Source organism: Lynx canadensis, chromosome C1 (assembly GCF_007474595.2).
Source record: "Lynx canadensis isolate LIC74 chromosome C1, mLynCan4.pri.v2, whole genome shotgun sequence".
Lineage (NCBI taxonomy): Eukaryota > Metazoa > Chordata > Mammalia > Carnivora > Felidae > Lynx > Lynx canadensis.
The window spans coordinates 141,083,451-141,097,918 of NC_044310.1; the positions used below are offsets into that span (position 1 = coordinate 141,083,451).

Below are 14,468 nucleotides of genomic sequence, written 5' to 3' on the forward strand. Positions count from 1 at the left end.
AGCTTCCCATCATTAAGGAACTGCTTAAATAGATTACTGTACATGCATGCCATGAGAAATACTATAAAACTGTAAGAAAAAAAAGGCAAAGCACTTGAAGTATGGGTAAGAAAAGATCTTCAAGAGGTATAGTTAGGTGAAAATAGAAAAATACAGAGCAGTCTATAGTGTGCTACATTTTATGGAAGAAAGAGTGGAAATAATATATATCTGCATTTCCTTGGTCTTGCATAAAGACATTCTGGAAGAATACTCAGTAATTAATAATATGGTGACCTGCTGGTGACAGAAAAAAGTGGGGCTGATGAGGGTTAAAGTGATAGATAACCTTTTTACTGCACTTTGCATTATATATTTAATCATGTAAAAATACTCCCTATTCAATTTTGTTAAAGAAAACAAAATGAAAAATTAAATACAAACTTCAGTACACAGAGACTATTCAAAGGTATTATATTTTAAAATTTCATGGTTATTGTTTTCCTGGCACATTATCCTTCACTAAGAATATCACCGTTTACTTCTTGGTTTTGGTTCTCTAGATGGGTAGAGAACTACTACCCAACTCTACTGCTTTCAAATGTCTACTCACATTTTGGGGGTAGACACAGAAAGTTTATTCCATAAGCTGATGATGTTTCAAAGAAAGAAAGTGTTCTGATCTTAGTAAGTAACTACCTCTGCTGGAATAGAAATATTGGCCATGGTGAGACCCCGTTCTGAGTCCATTCTGCCAATTCAGGGAATTCAGCGAGAAGTAGCAACAATTGAGAACAAGGTACTTACTCTTAAAGGAAACCTCACAATTTTGCAAGCGTTATAGGTTCTATTTGTTGTTATCTACAACCTGTTTGTCATAGTTTTCTTAATTCCAATTATTTTCTAGTGAAAAAAACTGCAATGATTAATCAGGGAAAAAAATCCAGTATTTTAGACCCTTTATCACATCATGACTCCTTGTGCTTTCCCCCAACCCTTCTCTTCAGAAATCTTTGTTTATATATTTTCAAACAAGTATTGTTTTGAAAAGTGTAAATTCTTCACTTATCCTTGAAGAAATCATTTGAATCTTATTAGTTGTATAGTAGTCTTACATAGTTCTTATTTGGCATCCACCTATTTTTATGTCTTGCCTCTTGAGTGGTTTTCTTCCTTTGTCATCAGTGATCTGGCTAGTGACTTTTAGGACCTTATAACCTAAATTACTTGGGCTGGCTTCAAGGTTACTTCAGATGTCTGTTGTAGGAAAACGAAGTGGAATTTATGGTATGATACATAAAGCAATTTGTTTGCTTTGGCTGCAAGTAGCAGAAAACTGAACTAAAATTAGCTTAAGCAAATATATTGATTCACTTAAATAAAAAAGTCAGCTGTAGGGATGCATGACTACAGCCATGAGCCAAGGGTATGTGACATCATCAGAATTCCATCTGCCTTTCTCTATGATTTCCTGGACTCTGCTTCCTTCTTATGTCAGCTTTGCCATTAGGCTGCCTCATGAGGCAAAAATGGCTGCAGCTCTTCCAAGCCTCACCTCCATACCCTACCATTTATGCTAAGTTATGCTGCAGAAAAAAACAACTCCCACATTTCAATGTCTCACATCAACAAAAAAAAGTATTTTTCATTTACTATTCATTTCCATTATAGGTCAACTGTGGCTCTGTTTCACACAGTCCATATTCCAGGACCCAGGCTGATAGAGCAACCCTGATGTGGGACGCTGCCAGTACTATATGAGGGGGCAGGCATGGTGCAAACACTATGCGGGCACTTAAAGCTCCAACTTAGACATGCCACACACTACTTCTTCTTATATATCATTGACCGCAGTTAAGTTGTATGCCCTAATCTGAAGTCAGTGGGGGCTGGGAAATAGAATCCTATTTTATCTAAATGAACAGAAGTGCCTTTCCCCCGGCATTCCAAACTAAGTCTTGGGACTCATACTGATTAGACAAACTAAGGTTGCATGCTCAATTGTTGAACTAATCATTGTACCAGAGGAACAGAAAGATGATTGGCTCCACCTGCGTCACATGACACACCATTGAAACTGGGGTTAAATTTTGCTTCCCTGGACACAAAACCTCTCCAAAAACCTGGAGGTCCCTGTGGCATGACAGGGGACATGGTTGCAGAGGATGAAACCTGGCACCCAGTATATAGATCATATTTAACAACGTTTATATCAAATTTCTTAAAGGTAATTCAATGATTAATAGAAACTAAAACAAAGGAGAATTATATCATACCATCTCTCCAAATCTGAAGTCATCCTGTCAGGGTTTGTCTCCCCAAATTGATAAAAAGAATATGGGTTTGGGGATTAGACAGACCTGTGTCTCTATGAGAAAGACCACTATATCTCTGTTACTTATTGGCTTTGCGATGGTGGATATGAAAAAATCCTCTCCTTAGCCTCATCTATAAAACAAATTAGTAATACTTAAAAGTGAGCACAATAAACAACATAATAATAATACTTAATAGTGCTATATTAAAAGAGACAATATATACAAAGTGAGAGAAAAACACAATGAGTGCCCCAAAAAATTGTTGTCTTCCCACCCAAGGCCTGATAGAAGGTGCTAATGAACTGCAAATGGTGGTCAAGGGAGTCTTCTTTTTTATTATTATTTTTAAAATTTATTTAAGAGAGTGCATGAGCAGGGAGAGGGACAGAGGGAGAGAGAGAGATAGAGATAGAGATAGAGAGAGATATATAGAGAGAGATAGAGGGAGAGAGAGAGGGAGAGAGAGAATCTCAACCAGGCTTCACATTCATCATGGAGCCTGACAGAGGGCTCAACCCCACAACCCTGGGATCATGACCTGGGCTGAAGTCAAGAGTCAGACACTCAACCGGCTGAGCCACCCAAGCACCCCAAGGGAGCCTTCTTTTAGCAAGGAAAAATTAACTAAATTTCATAAACAGTGCTTCAGCTGCCCTTTCTTAACCTAAACAAAACAAACAAAAAAACCACTCAGTGTTTTGCTGTTGATAATGCCATTCCATTAAAAAAAAGGGCAAAACTCACATTCTTTTTCAAACTGAGATTGGAGACAAGACAGTGGAAGGAATTTAGAGACCTCTTTATCATTGATAATATATATTTATGAAAAGAAATGGAAATATATAAATGGTAAACCCACTGTTAAGCACATTCTTATATATCTGTCAGTATGCAATTTCCCCTAGAGAAGGTCATATGTCAATTATATTATGTATATGACTTGGTTTTAAGCGAAGCCTACTCATCTGCAATTATTATTTTACACATAGTGCTTAAAGATCATTAAATAAAGTGTGAAAGAACTTCAAGGCTTCAGAATGACTCTTAAGTTAATTATACATGGATATCTACTTAAACTTCACCAAGGACAGGCTGATGTGATTTCATCTTAATTGCTATTTGAAAACTGGCGCATATAATGTGTTATGTATGTGAATCAGTGGTTTTTGTATTCTCTTTGTGGAGGATGCAGCAATGCAGCTAATAACTCCCTAATATCGGTTCAAGCCACGGGATGAATGGTCGCAAAGTCCAGGGAAAAATTATAATTACAGATTCATTCACCTTATGATCTGTCCATCCTGATTGTATAAAACTTTGTCCACCCATCCCCCACTGAACAGTATTCCCAAGGAAAAGTCCTATTTAGGACGAGGCACCGTAGATTAAAATGCGAATATTAAAGCAAATGAATTGCAGTGTCGGTTATATAATGAAGCCACTGTCACCTTGAAAGCTTCTCTTCCCACGTGAACACAAAGCAGAGAAATCAGCAGCTTTGGTAGCTGTGGCAACCGCACCGCCAAGCCTGGAGAGCGAACTGTGTCCTACGCAGGTTTTGTGCCCCTCTGGCGCTTTGTAGATTTTGCTAATGTTAAGGCCTCTCAGATTCTCAACTTGGTGCATTCACCCAGCTGGGAAAATTAGAGCTGTGATCAGGAGACAAAAGGAGGCTTGCTTTGTGTCTGACAAAGGTAGGAAAACACCCTTCAGTTGAAGCTCCTAATGACCACCCACAACAGCATCACAAATAGCAAATATTTATCATGCATATTCTTTGTTTAAATTCTGGGAAGAATGCAAAGCCAGTTTACTCGGGTTAGACAAACCACTGGATTAATTGCCCCCAAAGTCCGAAAATTTAAGGTGAATGTCAAAAAAATCTGCATGTCACGTAGACCCAGAAGTGTGTGCCATGGTGAAGAGTAATTACTAGACATTTGTTGAATATTCTAACCCAGTAGTGTAAGCATCATAATCCAGCTACACCTATATAATTGTTTTCTTCAACAGAACAAAACAGTGTTCACAAATGAACAAGTTTCACATTTATTTTTATCTTCTGTAGTTGTTTAAAATTTTTTATCTCTTTGTACATATTTCTTATATGAGAGTGATGAGTATGAGACAAAGTAAAGAAGAAATCGTCTTCCTGACTGCAGGGAACATCCCGATTTGTCAAACATTTACAGTTTACTTATGTCACCACTGATCAGGAAAGCAAAGCAGACACTTGCTGTGTCCCTGCAGCTGCAGTGAATGAGGAGCCTCACATTTATGCATGCATCACATGGACTGAGAGGGGCCCACAGTAGCCATCTTCCTTCATTCCCTATTAACAGTATCCCTAGATTTGGGGGAGCAGTGATGTGAATGTCTCAAAGATTACATTTCCCTTGCAGAAGATGGTGACCTTTCAATGGGTACCACTTCCAGAAAAGCTTTTCAAAATAGGCTGACCACCTACTCCACTTCTTTCCTCTTGACTGAGCTACTGCAGCATTTTGTATGTTTTCAAGTTGTGGACCAGACCTGAGGAACTGAAGAACGGAAAGCCACAAGGGGCCACTGTAGCAACTGTGAACTCCCTACCTCCTGACACCTCATTACATGAGAACGAGTATCTGTCATATTCAGGCCACCATAATCAGGTCTCTTATAAGTAGCCAAGTGTACCTCCTAACCTATACAGAATGAAATAACCATAGGAAGCTAAAAGGGTTAAATTATGTGTTACAGACTCTCAATTTGCTCTTAGAATTGAGATAGAAAAGGTTGTGGGATGAAGATTTAATTATTAAAGAAGATTTCACAGAGGAGATGTGAGTAGGCTAAAACTTGAGCAGAATGGGATTTATCTTAATAAAATGTAAGACGGCTTAAAGATAACAGGTGGCTGCAGAGAGGTTGGGGAGCACTACAGAGTTTAGACTGACTGGAGCACAGACATCATGGCAAGCCTTGATGCACAAGAGCTTATTTGTTTGTTTTAATGTTTATGTATTTATTTTGAGAGAGGGGGAGAGAGAGAGAGAGAGAGAGAGACAGAGAGACAGAGAAAGAGAGAGAGAGAGAATCCCAAGCAGGCTCCATGCTCAGCAGAGGGCTTAATCCCACCAACCATGAGCTGAAAATCCAGAGTCAGAAGTTGAACCAACTGAGCCACCTGGTGCCCCAAGAACTTGTTTTATATTTGATGAGTAACCAAGAACAATTATGGTCATTGGAAAGTAACATAATGGAAGAAATATTTTAGGAAAAATAATGTGTTAGGAAGATGCGACAAAGAAGAAAGCAAAGGGGGAAGAGGAGAACATTCTAAAGGCAGTGACAACAATTCTGGAAGGAGGAGCTGAGATCTGGGCTACCGCAGTGGTGCTGGCAGGCAGTGTTGCTCAGGGACTGGATACACACCCAGAGGAAGTGATGTTGTCAGGGTCCAGCATTAATGGAGTGGGAGAAGCCACTGGCTTCAGAGGAATGTGGACAGAGAGTTCACCCGGAATTATGGAGAGACAGATAAATTAAGACTGAGGAATTTGCACCAAGATACATTTCCAAAAGTGAGGTGAACCAACTGTGGTTGGAGTTTGCCCAAATAGAAGGAAGTCAAAACAGAGACAGAATTGCTTATGCTCTACTCCCAGAGTTCCTGGCAGCAGGATTCCCACTGATGCTAATAAAAGTAAATAATCCACATACAAATAAAGCAAATGGTAATCAGAGGTAGAATATCAAGTGGTCTAGTTATCCACACCTTGGAGAAAAGACAGGAAGAGTTTGGGAGGGTTCTCTTAGGCACATCAAGACGTACTGACAGAAATAATTCTAGTGATATATCAAAGGTTTGCCATGAGCCTGCACACCTGAGAAGTTGTCTGGGTCCTACTGGTACAGAAGTTCTCCCATCACAATTGACAGTCAGTTGAGGAATAAATGACATAGCTGCACATTCTCTCCACCTAGTCCACACCTCAACATCACTGCCTGGGGCTGGGAAAAGGCAGAAGTATACTCTGAGTACCCTCTAAGAGGTGGGCTGCTCTTCCTCTTTCCCCAGGAGGACAGGCCCACCTAGCATAAGGAGAAGAGCAAGATGTCACCCATTGCTCTAGTAAACAGTGTTTAGTATAGGGAAACAAGCAAACAAACAAAAAGTAATGTAGAAAAGGGTTAGTAACAATATTAAAAAAATATGTCAAACATTTAGTAGTTTTGCCACTAAATCAATACTACATAAATGTTGAGGTAACTAAAAAAAAAAAATTAGAGTAATCTGAGATCTGCTCTTGCCCTATATCACAGAATTTTAATTGTCTGCAATGCCCATTATCAACAGAAAAACTAGATATCAGCTAAATCAAGCAGAAAGGGAAATGATTTATGTAAATATATACCAGCCATAAGGAGATCACAGCCTAAAACTTGCACTCTTAGTTGGACAAATAAGACAAAAAGAATGTCAGAAGTCATGCCCACATGCTAGTAGGTATAGAGAGGATACGCATCACTGAAGTCAGGAAGATTTAAAACAAGCAGGGGAGGGACAAACAGAGGGGGAGAAAGAGAATCCCAAGCAGGCTCTGTGCTGTCAGCGCAGAGGCTGATGGGGGGCTCTAACTCAGGAACCATAAGATCATGACCTCATGATCCAGGAGTTGGATGCTTAACCGACTGAGGCACCCAGGCTCGCCCAAATAAAATTTTCATTAAATACAAAATAGTATAAAATGGAATATCATGAACTACATGCAGAACCCAAAGGCAATTCTAAAACCATGAAAGCCATTATTATTTGTAATAGCAGAATTCACTGCATATGTGTAAAGATTCTTCAGTCTGGATCATATCCATGTAAGAGACTCAAAAGAAAGCTATCCTTGGCTTTCAATCTTTTCTCACATTTCAGTCACTGAGTAACTGACTAGTGAAACTCCTCTCCCAGATGGCCCATGTGGGCTGGGTCAAACTTCATGTAGTCAAATATTAATTCCCTTGAGGCAATATGCAAATGAACCAAGTATATATGCAAGCCAAAGCCATAGTGAATAATTCCAGCCACATTTTTTTTTCTCAACTATGCCAAGTAAACTACCATAAAAATCTTCCATTCCATTAAAATTAGTGAGTTATTAATGGGTAGAACATCAGAAATATAAACAATTATTTTTGAAAATATATATTTAACTTCCTACTCTCAAATGCAATATAGTAACACAGACACAGACATACCCACACCACATCCACACCCCCACCACACACACACACACACACACACACACCATTTAAAGGAATAATTCTAGTTGTATGAATATAAGTTACATGCCTAATCTGATCACAAGTTTCCTCTGAGCCGGAAGCACATTATACATACCATTTTCTGCGCTCACAGAAACTAGTTCATTTATGAATGCAAATCATTATCCACTAAAAAACTGATGAATTGTCAGTTTAAAAATATGCTAAATAATTTTTCAAGTGATTAAAGGCAATTTTATTACAAGAAAATAAATAAAAGAATAATTCTAAAGTAATCAAGAAGAAATTTAAAATAAAAGTAAACAATGGGGAAACAAAAAAACCAAAGCAATACCAGAACTTTAACTGACTGTGCAGTTTATATTTTTAGTTTAACTTTTGAATTTGTAACACATTCACATAGTTCAACATATATATACATACATATATATGTATATATGTATGTATATATATATGTATGTATATATATATATTTTTTAATTAAGTGTCTACCCTGAAACATCTCGCCTCTCCTCTCTCCTGCCTTTTTCCATCTTCTCAGGATCTCTGGGTAATTTCCATTTCTCTTCTAGTTCCACTAAAATCCTGTGAGGTTTGGGGCGCCTGGGTGGCGTAGTCGGTTAAGCGTCCGACTTCAGCCAGGTCACGATCTCGCGGTCCGTGAGTTCGAGCCCCGCGTCGGGCTCTGGGCTGATGGCTCAGAGCCTGGAGCCTGTTTCCGATTCTGTGTCTCCCTCTCTCTCTGCTCCTCCCCTGTTCATGCTCTGTCTCTCTCTGTCCCAAAAATAAACGTTGAAAAAAAAAAAAAATTTTAAAAAAAAATAATAAAAAAATAAAAAAATAAAAAATAAAATAAAATCCTGTGAGGTTAACAGGTAAAATAGAAAGGACAGAAACAGATGTACATGTGTAAACTCACCCATACACACATATATAAATTTAATACATGACATAGAGAACTTTTCACATCAGGGGCAAGGATTGACTATTCAGTAAACAATCGCTGAGTCAGCTGGCCAAACATCTGGGAAAAAGTTGTTCTTATTTTACAGCATAGAAATGTGAACAAATAAATATATTCCAGGTGAATTAAAGATGGAAACCCTAAAACTATAACATTAGTAGCACTAAATATAGTATAACTTTTACCATCACCCCGAGGTTAGCAAGAATATCAAAAGCAAGCCAAGAAACATAGAAGGAAAGACCACCAATACTACTTAAAAATTTAAAACTTTTATTCAAGAAAACACTCTACAACAAAAGTTAAATGACAGAAAAGAAAAATATATATATATTTGCAATGCATACAATAGGCAAAGTTTTAATCAAAATCTATAAGGAGTTCCTATTTCTATATTTATGTAAGAAAAAGAAAACAACACAATGGAAATATGAGCACAGGTTATAAGCAAGTCATTCACAGAAAAAGAAATACAGTAAATATATTTAAAAAGATACTCAGCCTTACTAAGTATCAAAAAATGTACATTAAGCCAAAAAGACACAAATATTTTACCCTTCAGATTGGTAAAAAAAATTAATGAGATATATGGAGTGTCAGTAAGAACAAGGAAATTTTGAGTCTTATACCTTGGAGGTATAAATAAATAAATAATATATTTACATATCTGTTAAGATGGAGCAAATTTATGTACCAGAATTCCCAGGAGGTTAAGAAGGCAGGCCAAACTGGCAAGAACCACACACCCCACTCACAGCGCCCCCCCCCCACCCCAAGAGTAGGAGTTGTCTAGAGCGATTGCACGACACTTTTACAGGGACTTCCAGACCAGGAGGAAGGTCAGGCAGAAGGCAGCTGGCCTTTGGCAAGCACTGAAGCAGAAGGAGAGCCAGCTAGAGGGCAGAAGACCAAGTAAGGAGTGGGGGGGAGATGATATCATTTATTATGACTTCTCTTTTCCTCAATGAGGTTTCAAAGCTCAGGAATTTGGAGTATGATTGGCTTTTTGGAGGAAAACACTGAAAGGGAATAAACTTTACATACAAATAAAGCATTGTAAAAGAAGTAAAGGGCTGATTCATGGGGCAGCTTTGAACTGCCACAAACTCTGGCATTGGAGTTTGGTCCAAGTTGAACTAGTCCCTTACAGGAAGGCAACTTCTAGTATTCAAATTAAAAAATAAGAATTAAGATAAAATAAGAAATATACTATGCATGTGTCTTGCATATGTGTGTGTATACATGCCTACTTAATTTAGCATGAATTATTAGTTTTTGTGTTTTGTGCATAAATATATTTGCACTACTGAAAAGAAATCATTATTTGTTTTTACTCATGACTGGCCATCTATTTTTACTGACTAAATACTCTCAAGGAGCAAAGGGGTTATATCGTGCTGTCCTCGGAAAAGTATTTGCTCACAATCTGTTTGTGCTACCAATGGCTTTCCTTATTATTTTTATTCTTATTTGCATCAAATAAAACATACATAGTTTAATAGGCTTATTTAAACTATAAGGCTAGCCACTTTCCCCATACTTCTCCCCAAGAAACAGAAAGCAGTATTTTCCCTAAGCCCACTCCTTTTCCAAATCTTTCCCGGGAGCAACAAATTTTAATTCCCTTAACTGTTTTCTCTTCAATTTACCTTCACATTCACACATTTGGCTTCTATTTCTATATATTTTTTCAACATTAAACATCACCTATTGATTTCTTTCATAGAAAAAGAGGATTTAATTCTCTTAGATAACTACCCCAACTCATAGTTCCCCCATGTCCTTCTCAAAACAGATAACCACAATTTTTTATTAAATGAAAATACTGTGATTATATTTTCCAATTTAATTGAGATATAACTGACATATAACATTGTGTAAGTTTAAGGCATACTATGTGATGATTTGTTAAATGTATGTATTATAAAATGATTACCACAATAATATTAGTGAACATATCCATCACCTCACGTAACTACCATCTTTTTTGTTGTGGTGATGATTGCGAGAACATTGAAGATCTACTGTCTTAGCAACCGTCCAGTATATAATTCAGTATTGTTAACTATGGTCACCATGCTGTATGTTAGTTTCTCGAGAACCTATTCATCTTATAACTGGAAGTTTATATCCTTTGGCCAAGATCTACTCATTTTCCCCACCCCCAAACCCTTGGCAACCAGCAATCTGCTCTCTGTTTCTGAGTTCAGCTTTTTCAGATTCCACATGTAAGTGAGGTCAAGCAGTATTTGTCTTTCTCTATCTGACTTATTTCACTTTGCATAATGCCCTCAAGCTTCATCCACATCGTTGCAAATGTCAGGATTTCCTTCTTTTTTATGGCTAATATTCTACTGTTTATATATAGACACCAGATTTTCTTTTTGCATGTCTTGGCTATTTTGAGGGACCTCCATACTGTTTTCTATAGTGGCTCCACCAGCTTACATTCCACCAATACTAATACAATCATTCTCTTTCCTCTATTTCCTTGCCAACACTTGTTATTTCTTGTCTTTTTGAATAGTAACTCCGAAAGGTATGACGTGATATCTCATTGTCGTTATGATTTGCATTTCTCTGACAATTAGTGATGTTGAGCACCTTTTTGTGTGCCTACTAATGACTTGAATATCTTATTTGGAAAAATGTCTAATCAGGTCAATTGCCCATTTTTTAATTGTTTGTTTGTTTGTTTGTTTGTTTGTTTGCTATTGGGTCATATGTATTCCTTTGGATATTAATCTCTTATCAGATAGGTGATCTGAAAATATTTGCTCCCATTCCATAGGTTTCTTTTTTACTTTGTTATTTCTTTTGCTGTGCAGAAGCTTTATAGTTTGAAATTGTCCCACTTGTGAATTTTTGCTTTTGTTACTTGTGCTTTTGGTAACATATCCAAAAAGTCATTGGCAAGACCAACGTTAGGGAGCTTTTTCCCTATCTTTTCTTCTAAGAGTTCTATGGTTTCATGTCTTATGTTAAGTCTTTAATCCACTTCAAGTTAATTTTTGATAGCGATCCAATCATTCTTTTGCATGTGGATATCCAGGTTTTCCAGCACCATTTATGAAGAAATTATCCTTTCTCCACCTTTAGACCAATATTCCTGGTGAATATAGATGTAAAACTCTTCAACTAAATACTAGCAAACGAAACATAACAGTACATTAAAAGAATACATGTCATGATCAAGTGGGATACATTCTTGGGATGCAAGAATGGTTCAACATATGCAAACTGATAAACGTAATAAACCACACAAACAGAATCAAAGATAAAAATCATATTATAACCTCAATAGATGCAGAAAAAGCATATGACAAAATTCAATATCTTATGATAAAAATTTTCAAAAAGTAGGTATAGAAAATAAAAAACATTTTAGTATTATCAAGTAAACTATATATAAACACAACAAAACAAGACTAAATTTTAGTTTATAAGATGCATAATTACTCAAGAAAATCAAACATGAAAGTAATATACAATAAAATTAATGTACACATTTCCTCAGAGGGAAGGAGGGAATGTAGAAGGAATTTACCTCAACATAGTAAAAGCCATATATACAAGCTCACAACTAACATCTTACTCAATGGTGAAAGGTTGAAAGCTTTTCCTCCAAGATCAGGAACATGACAAGGATGTCCACTCTCACTATTTCCATTCATCATAGTAGTAGAAGTCTTAGCCAAAGCAATTAGGTCAAGAAAAAGGAATAAAAGGTACCCAAATTGAAAAGGAAGAAGTACAGTGGCCTCTATTTGCAAATGACATGATCTTATACACAAAAATTCGAAAAGATTCCACAAAAATCTTTTAGAACTAATAAACACATTCAGTAAAGTTTCAGAATGCAAACCAACATAAAAAAAATTCTGAGTTTCTATAAAGTAATATTATAATACTAAGACAAAAAGTGTTTTGAGCTGAACCACATAGTATATTTTGATTACACATTCTTTCTTGCACAAACATTTGTTTTAACAGAGCTCATAACTGCCTCTGTTTCATATTGGCTACATTTATTTTATTTAAATTTTTACTGTAAAATATTCATATCTAGAGCGAATGACATGAGATATCAATATATAAAGCACATTTATATACACCACTACCCTGGCCAAGAAAAATATTACCTGTAGATCTCTTTTCCAAGCACATTCCCTCCCTCTCTCAGAGAAAACTTACACATTAATTTTATTGTATATTATTTTCATGTTTTACTTTCCCAAGTGATTATGCATCTTACAAACTAAAGTTTAGTATTGTTTGGTTGTTTATGTATAATTTACTTGATAATACTAAACAATTTTCCAGGGGCGCCTGGGTGGCGCAGTCGGTTAAGCGTCCGACTTCAGCCAGGTCACGATCTCGCGGTCCGTGAGTTCGAGCCCCGCGTCGGGCTCTGGGCTGATGGCTCAGAGCCTGGAGCCTGTTTCCGATTCTGTGTCTCCCTCTCTCTCTGGCCCTCCCCCATTCATGCTCTGTCTCTCTCTGTCCCAAAAATAAATAAACGTTGAAAAAAAAAAATTTTAAACAATTTTCCAAAATATTTGTAGCAACTTACTTTGCCATCAGCAATATGTCTTTGTTCCTTCATATCCTTCCCAATATTTGAAATTGCCATATACATATGTTTTTTATATATTTATATTTAATATTATACATGTTTATATTTATATTAATCTCTAAATTTATATAGAGACATATATTATATCTATATGTTATCACTGGAATAGCGAAAATTATATATATATTTATTATATAATTATGTATCATATACACAATTTTTGGTGTTCCAATGATTATGTTGTGGTGTCTCACTGTCGTGTAATTTGCATTTTTTTGATCCAATAAGGTTAAGCACTTTGTATATGTTTACTGGCCTTTTGAACTTTCTCTTTGTGGATTGACAGTTTAAATCTTTTGCCTTTTTGGGGGGGAGGGGGAGGTTCTATTTTATTCTTGTTACTTCTTTTGTAGAAGTCCTTTTTGTATTCTTAGTTGTATTTTTTACAGATTATCTCACTACATGGATTGAATTTCACTTTATTTGTGGTGTCCTTAGTAAACTAAATTATTTATTCAGTATCATTCCAATACTCTATGATTGGCTTCTCTCCTTCTTATGCCTTTTTTCCCCTTTTCTTTCTTTTGTGCCCTTAAGAAACTGTTTCCTACTTTGAAATTCTGAAGATATTCTCCTATTTTATTTTCCAGAATATTAACTGTTTTGCCTGTCACATATTAAAATAAAATTTTATAATTGATTTTTATGTATGGTGATTTGTAAGTGTCTAGTTTCATTTTCCAAAATGGATATCCAACTGCCCCAGCACCTTTTGTTGAAAAAGCTATCCCTTCTACTCAGCTTTTCAGTGCCATCCTTTCTTTTTTCTTTTTAAAGATAAAAGCTCATATATCCTTGGGCCTATTTTTAGGTCCAGTAATTTGTTTTACTATCCTATTTGGGATACTTCTACCAATACTATACTCACTTAATAGATTTGTAAGTTTTGATATTTAACAGAATGTTTCCTATTATTTGTATTCTTTAAGTTGTCTTAGTTATTCTTGACCCTTTGCATTTCTATTCTATCCAAAAAATAAAATAAGATAAAAATTCAGATTTTGATTGGGTTTGTCTGAGTCTGTATTTCTGTTTGAAGAAAAGGATATTTTTAAAGACTGACATTCTAGATACGAAGATGATCGTAAGTACACAGCAATATAAACTCTCCAAAATGAAACACGAAGAATAAAACCACTAACATAGCTTAATATATATACTTTAATCTCTAAAGTATTGTGAAGGAAACAAATATTGAAGAAATATTTGCAGCAAAATTTCTAAATTTGATGAAAACTATAAATTCACAGATCCAAGAAGCTCAACAAACTCCATGCATCAGAAAGATGAAGAAAACTATTATAAGACTCAT

General features: G+C 36.1%; 1 pseudogene; it reads left to right on the top strand.

The window, feature by feature from the left end:
* Nucleotides 1–703: 703 nt before the first annotated feature.
* The window catches only part of LOC115519851, a 29,630-nt pseudogene continuing 15,865 nt past the window's right edge, over nt 704–14,468 (top strand).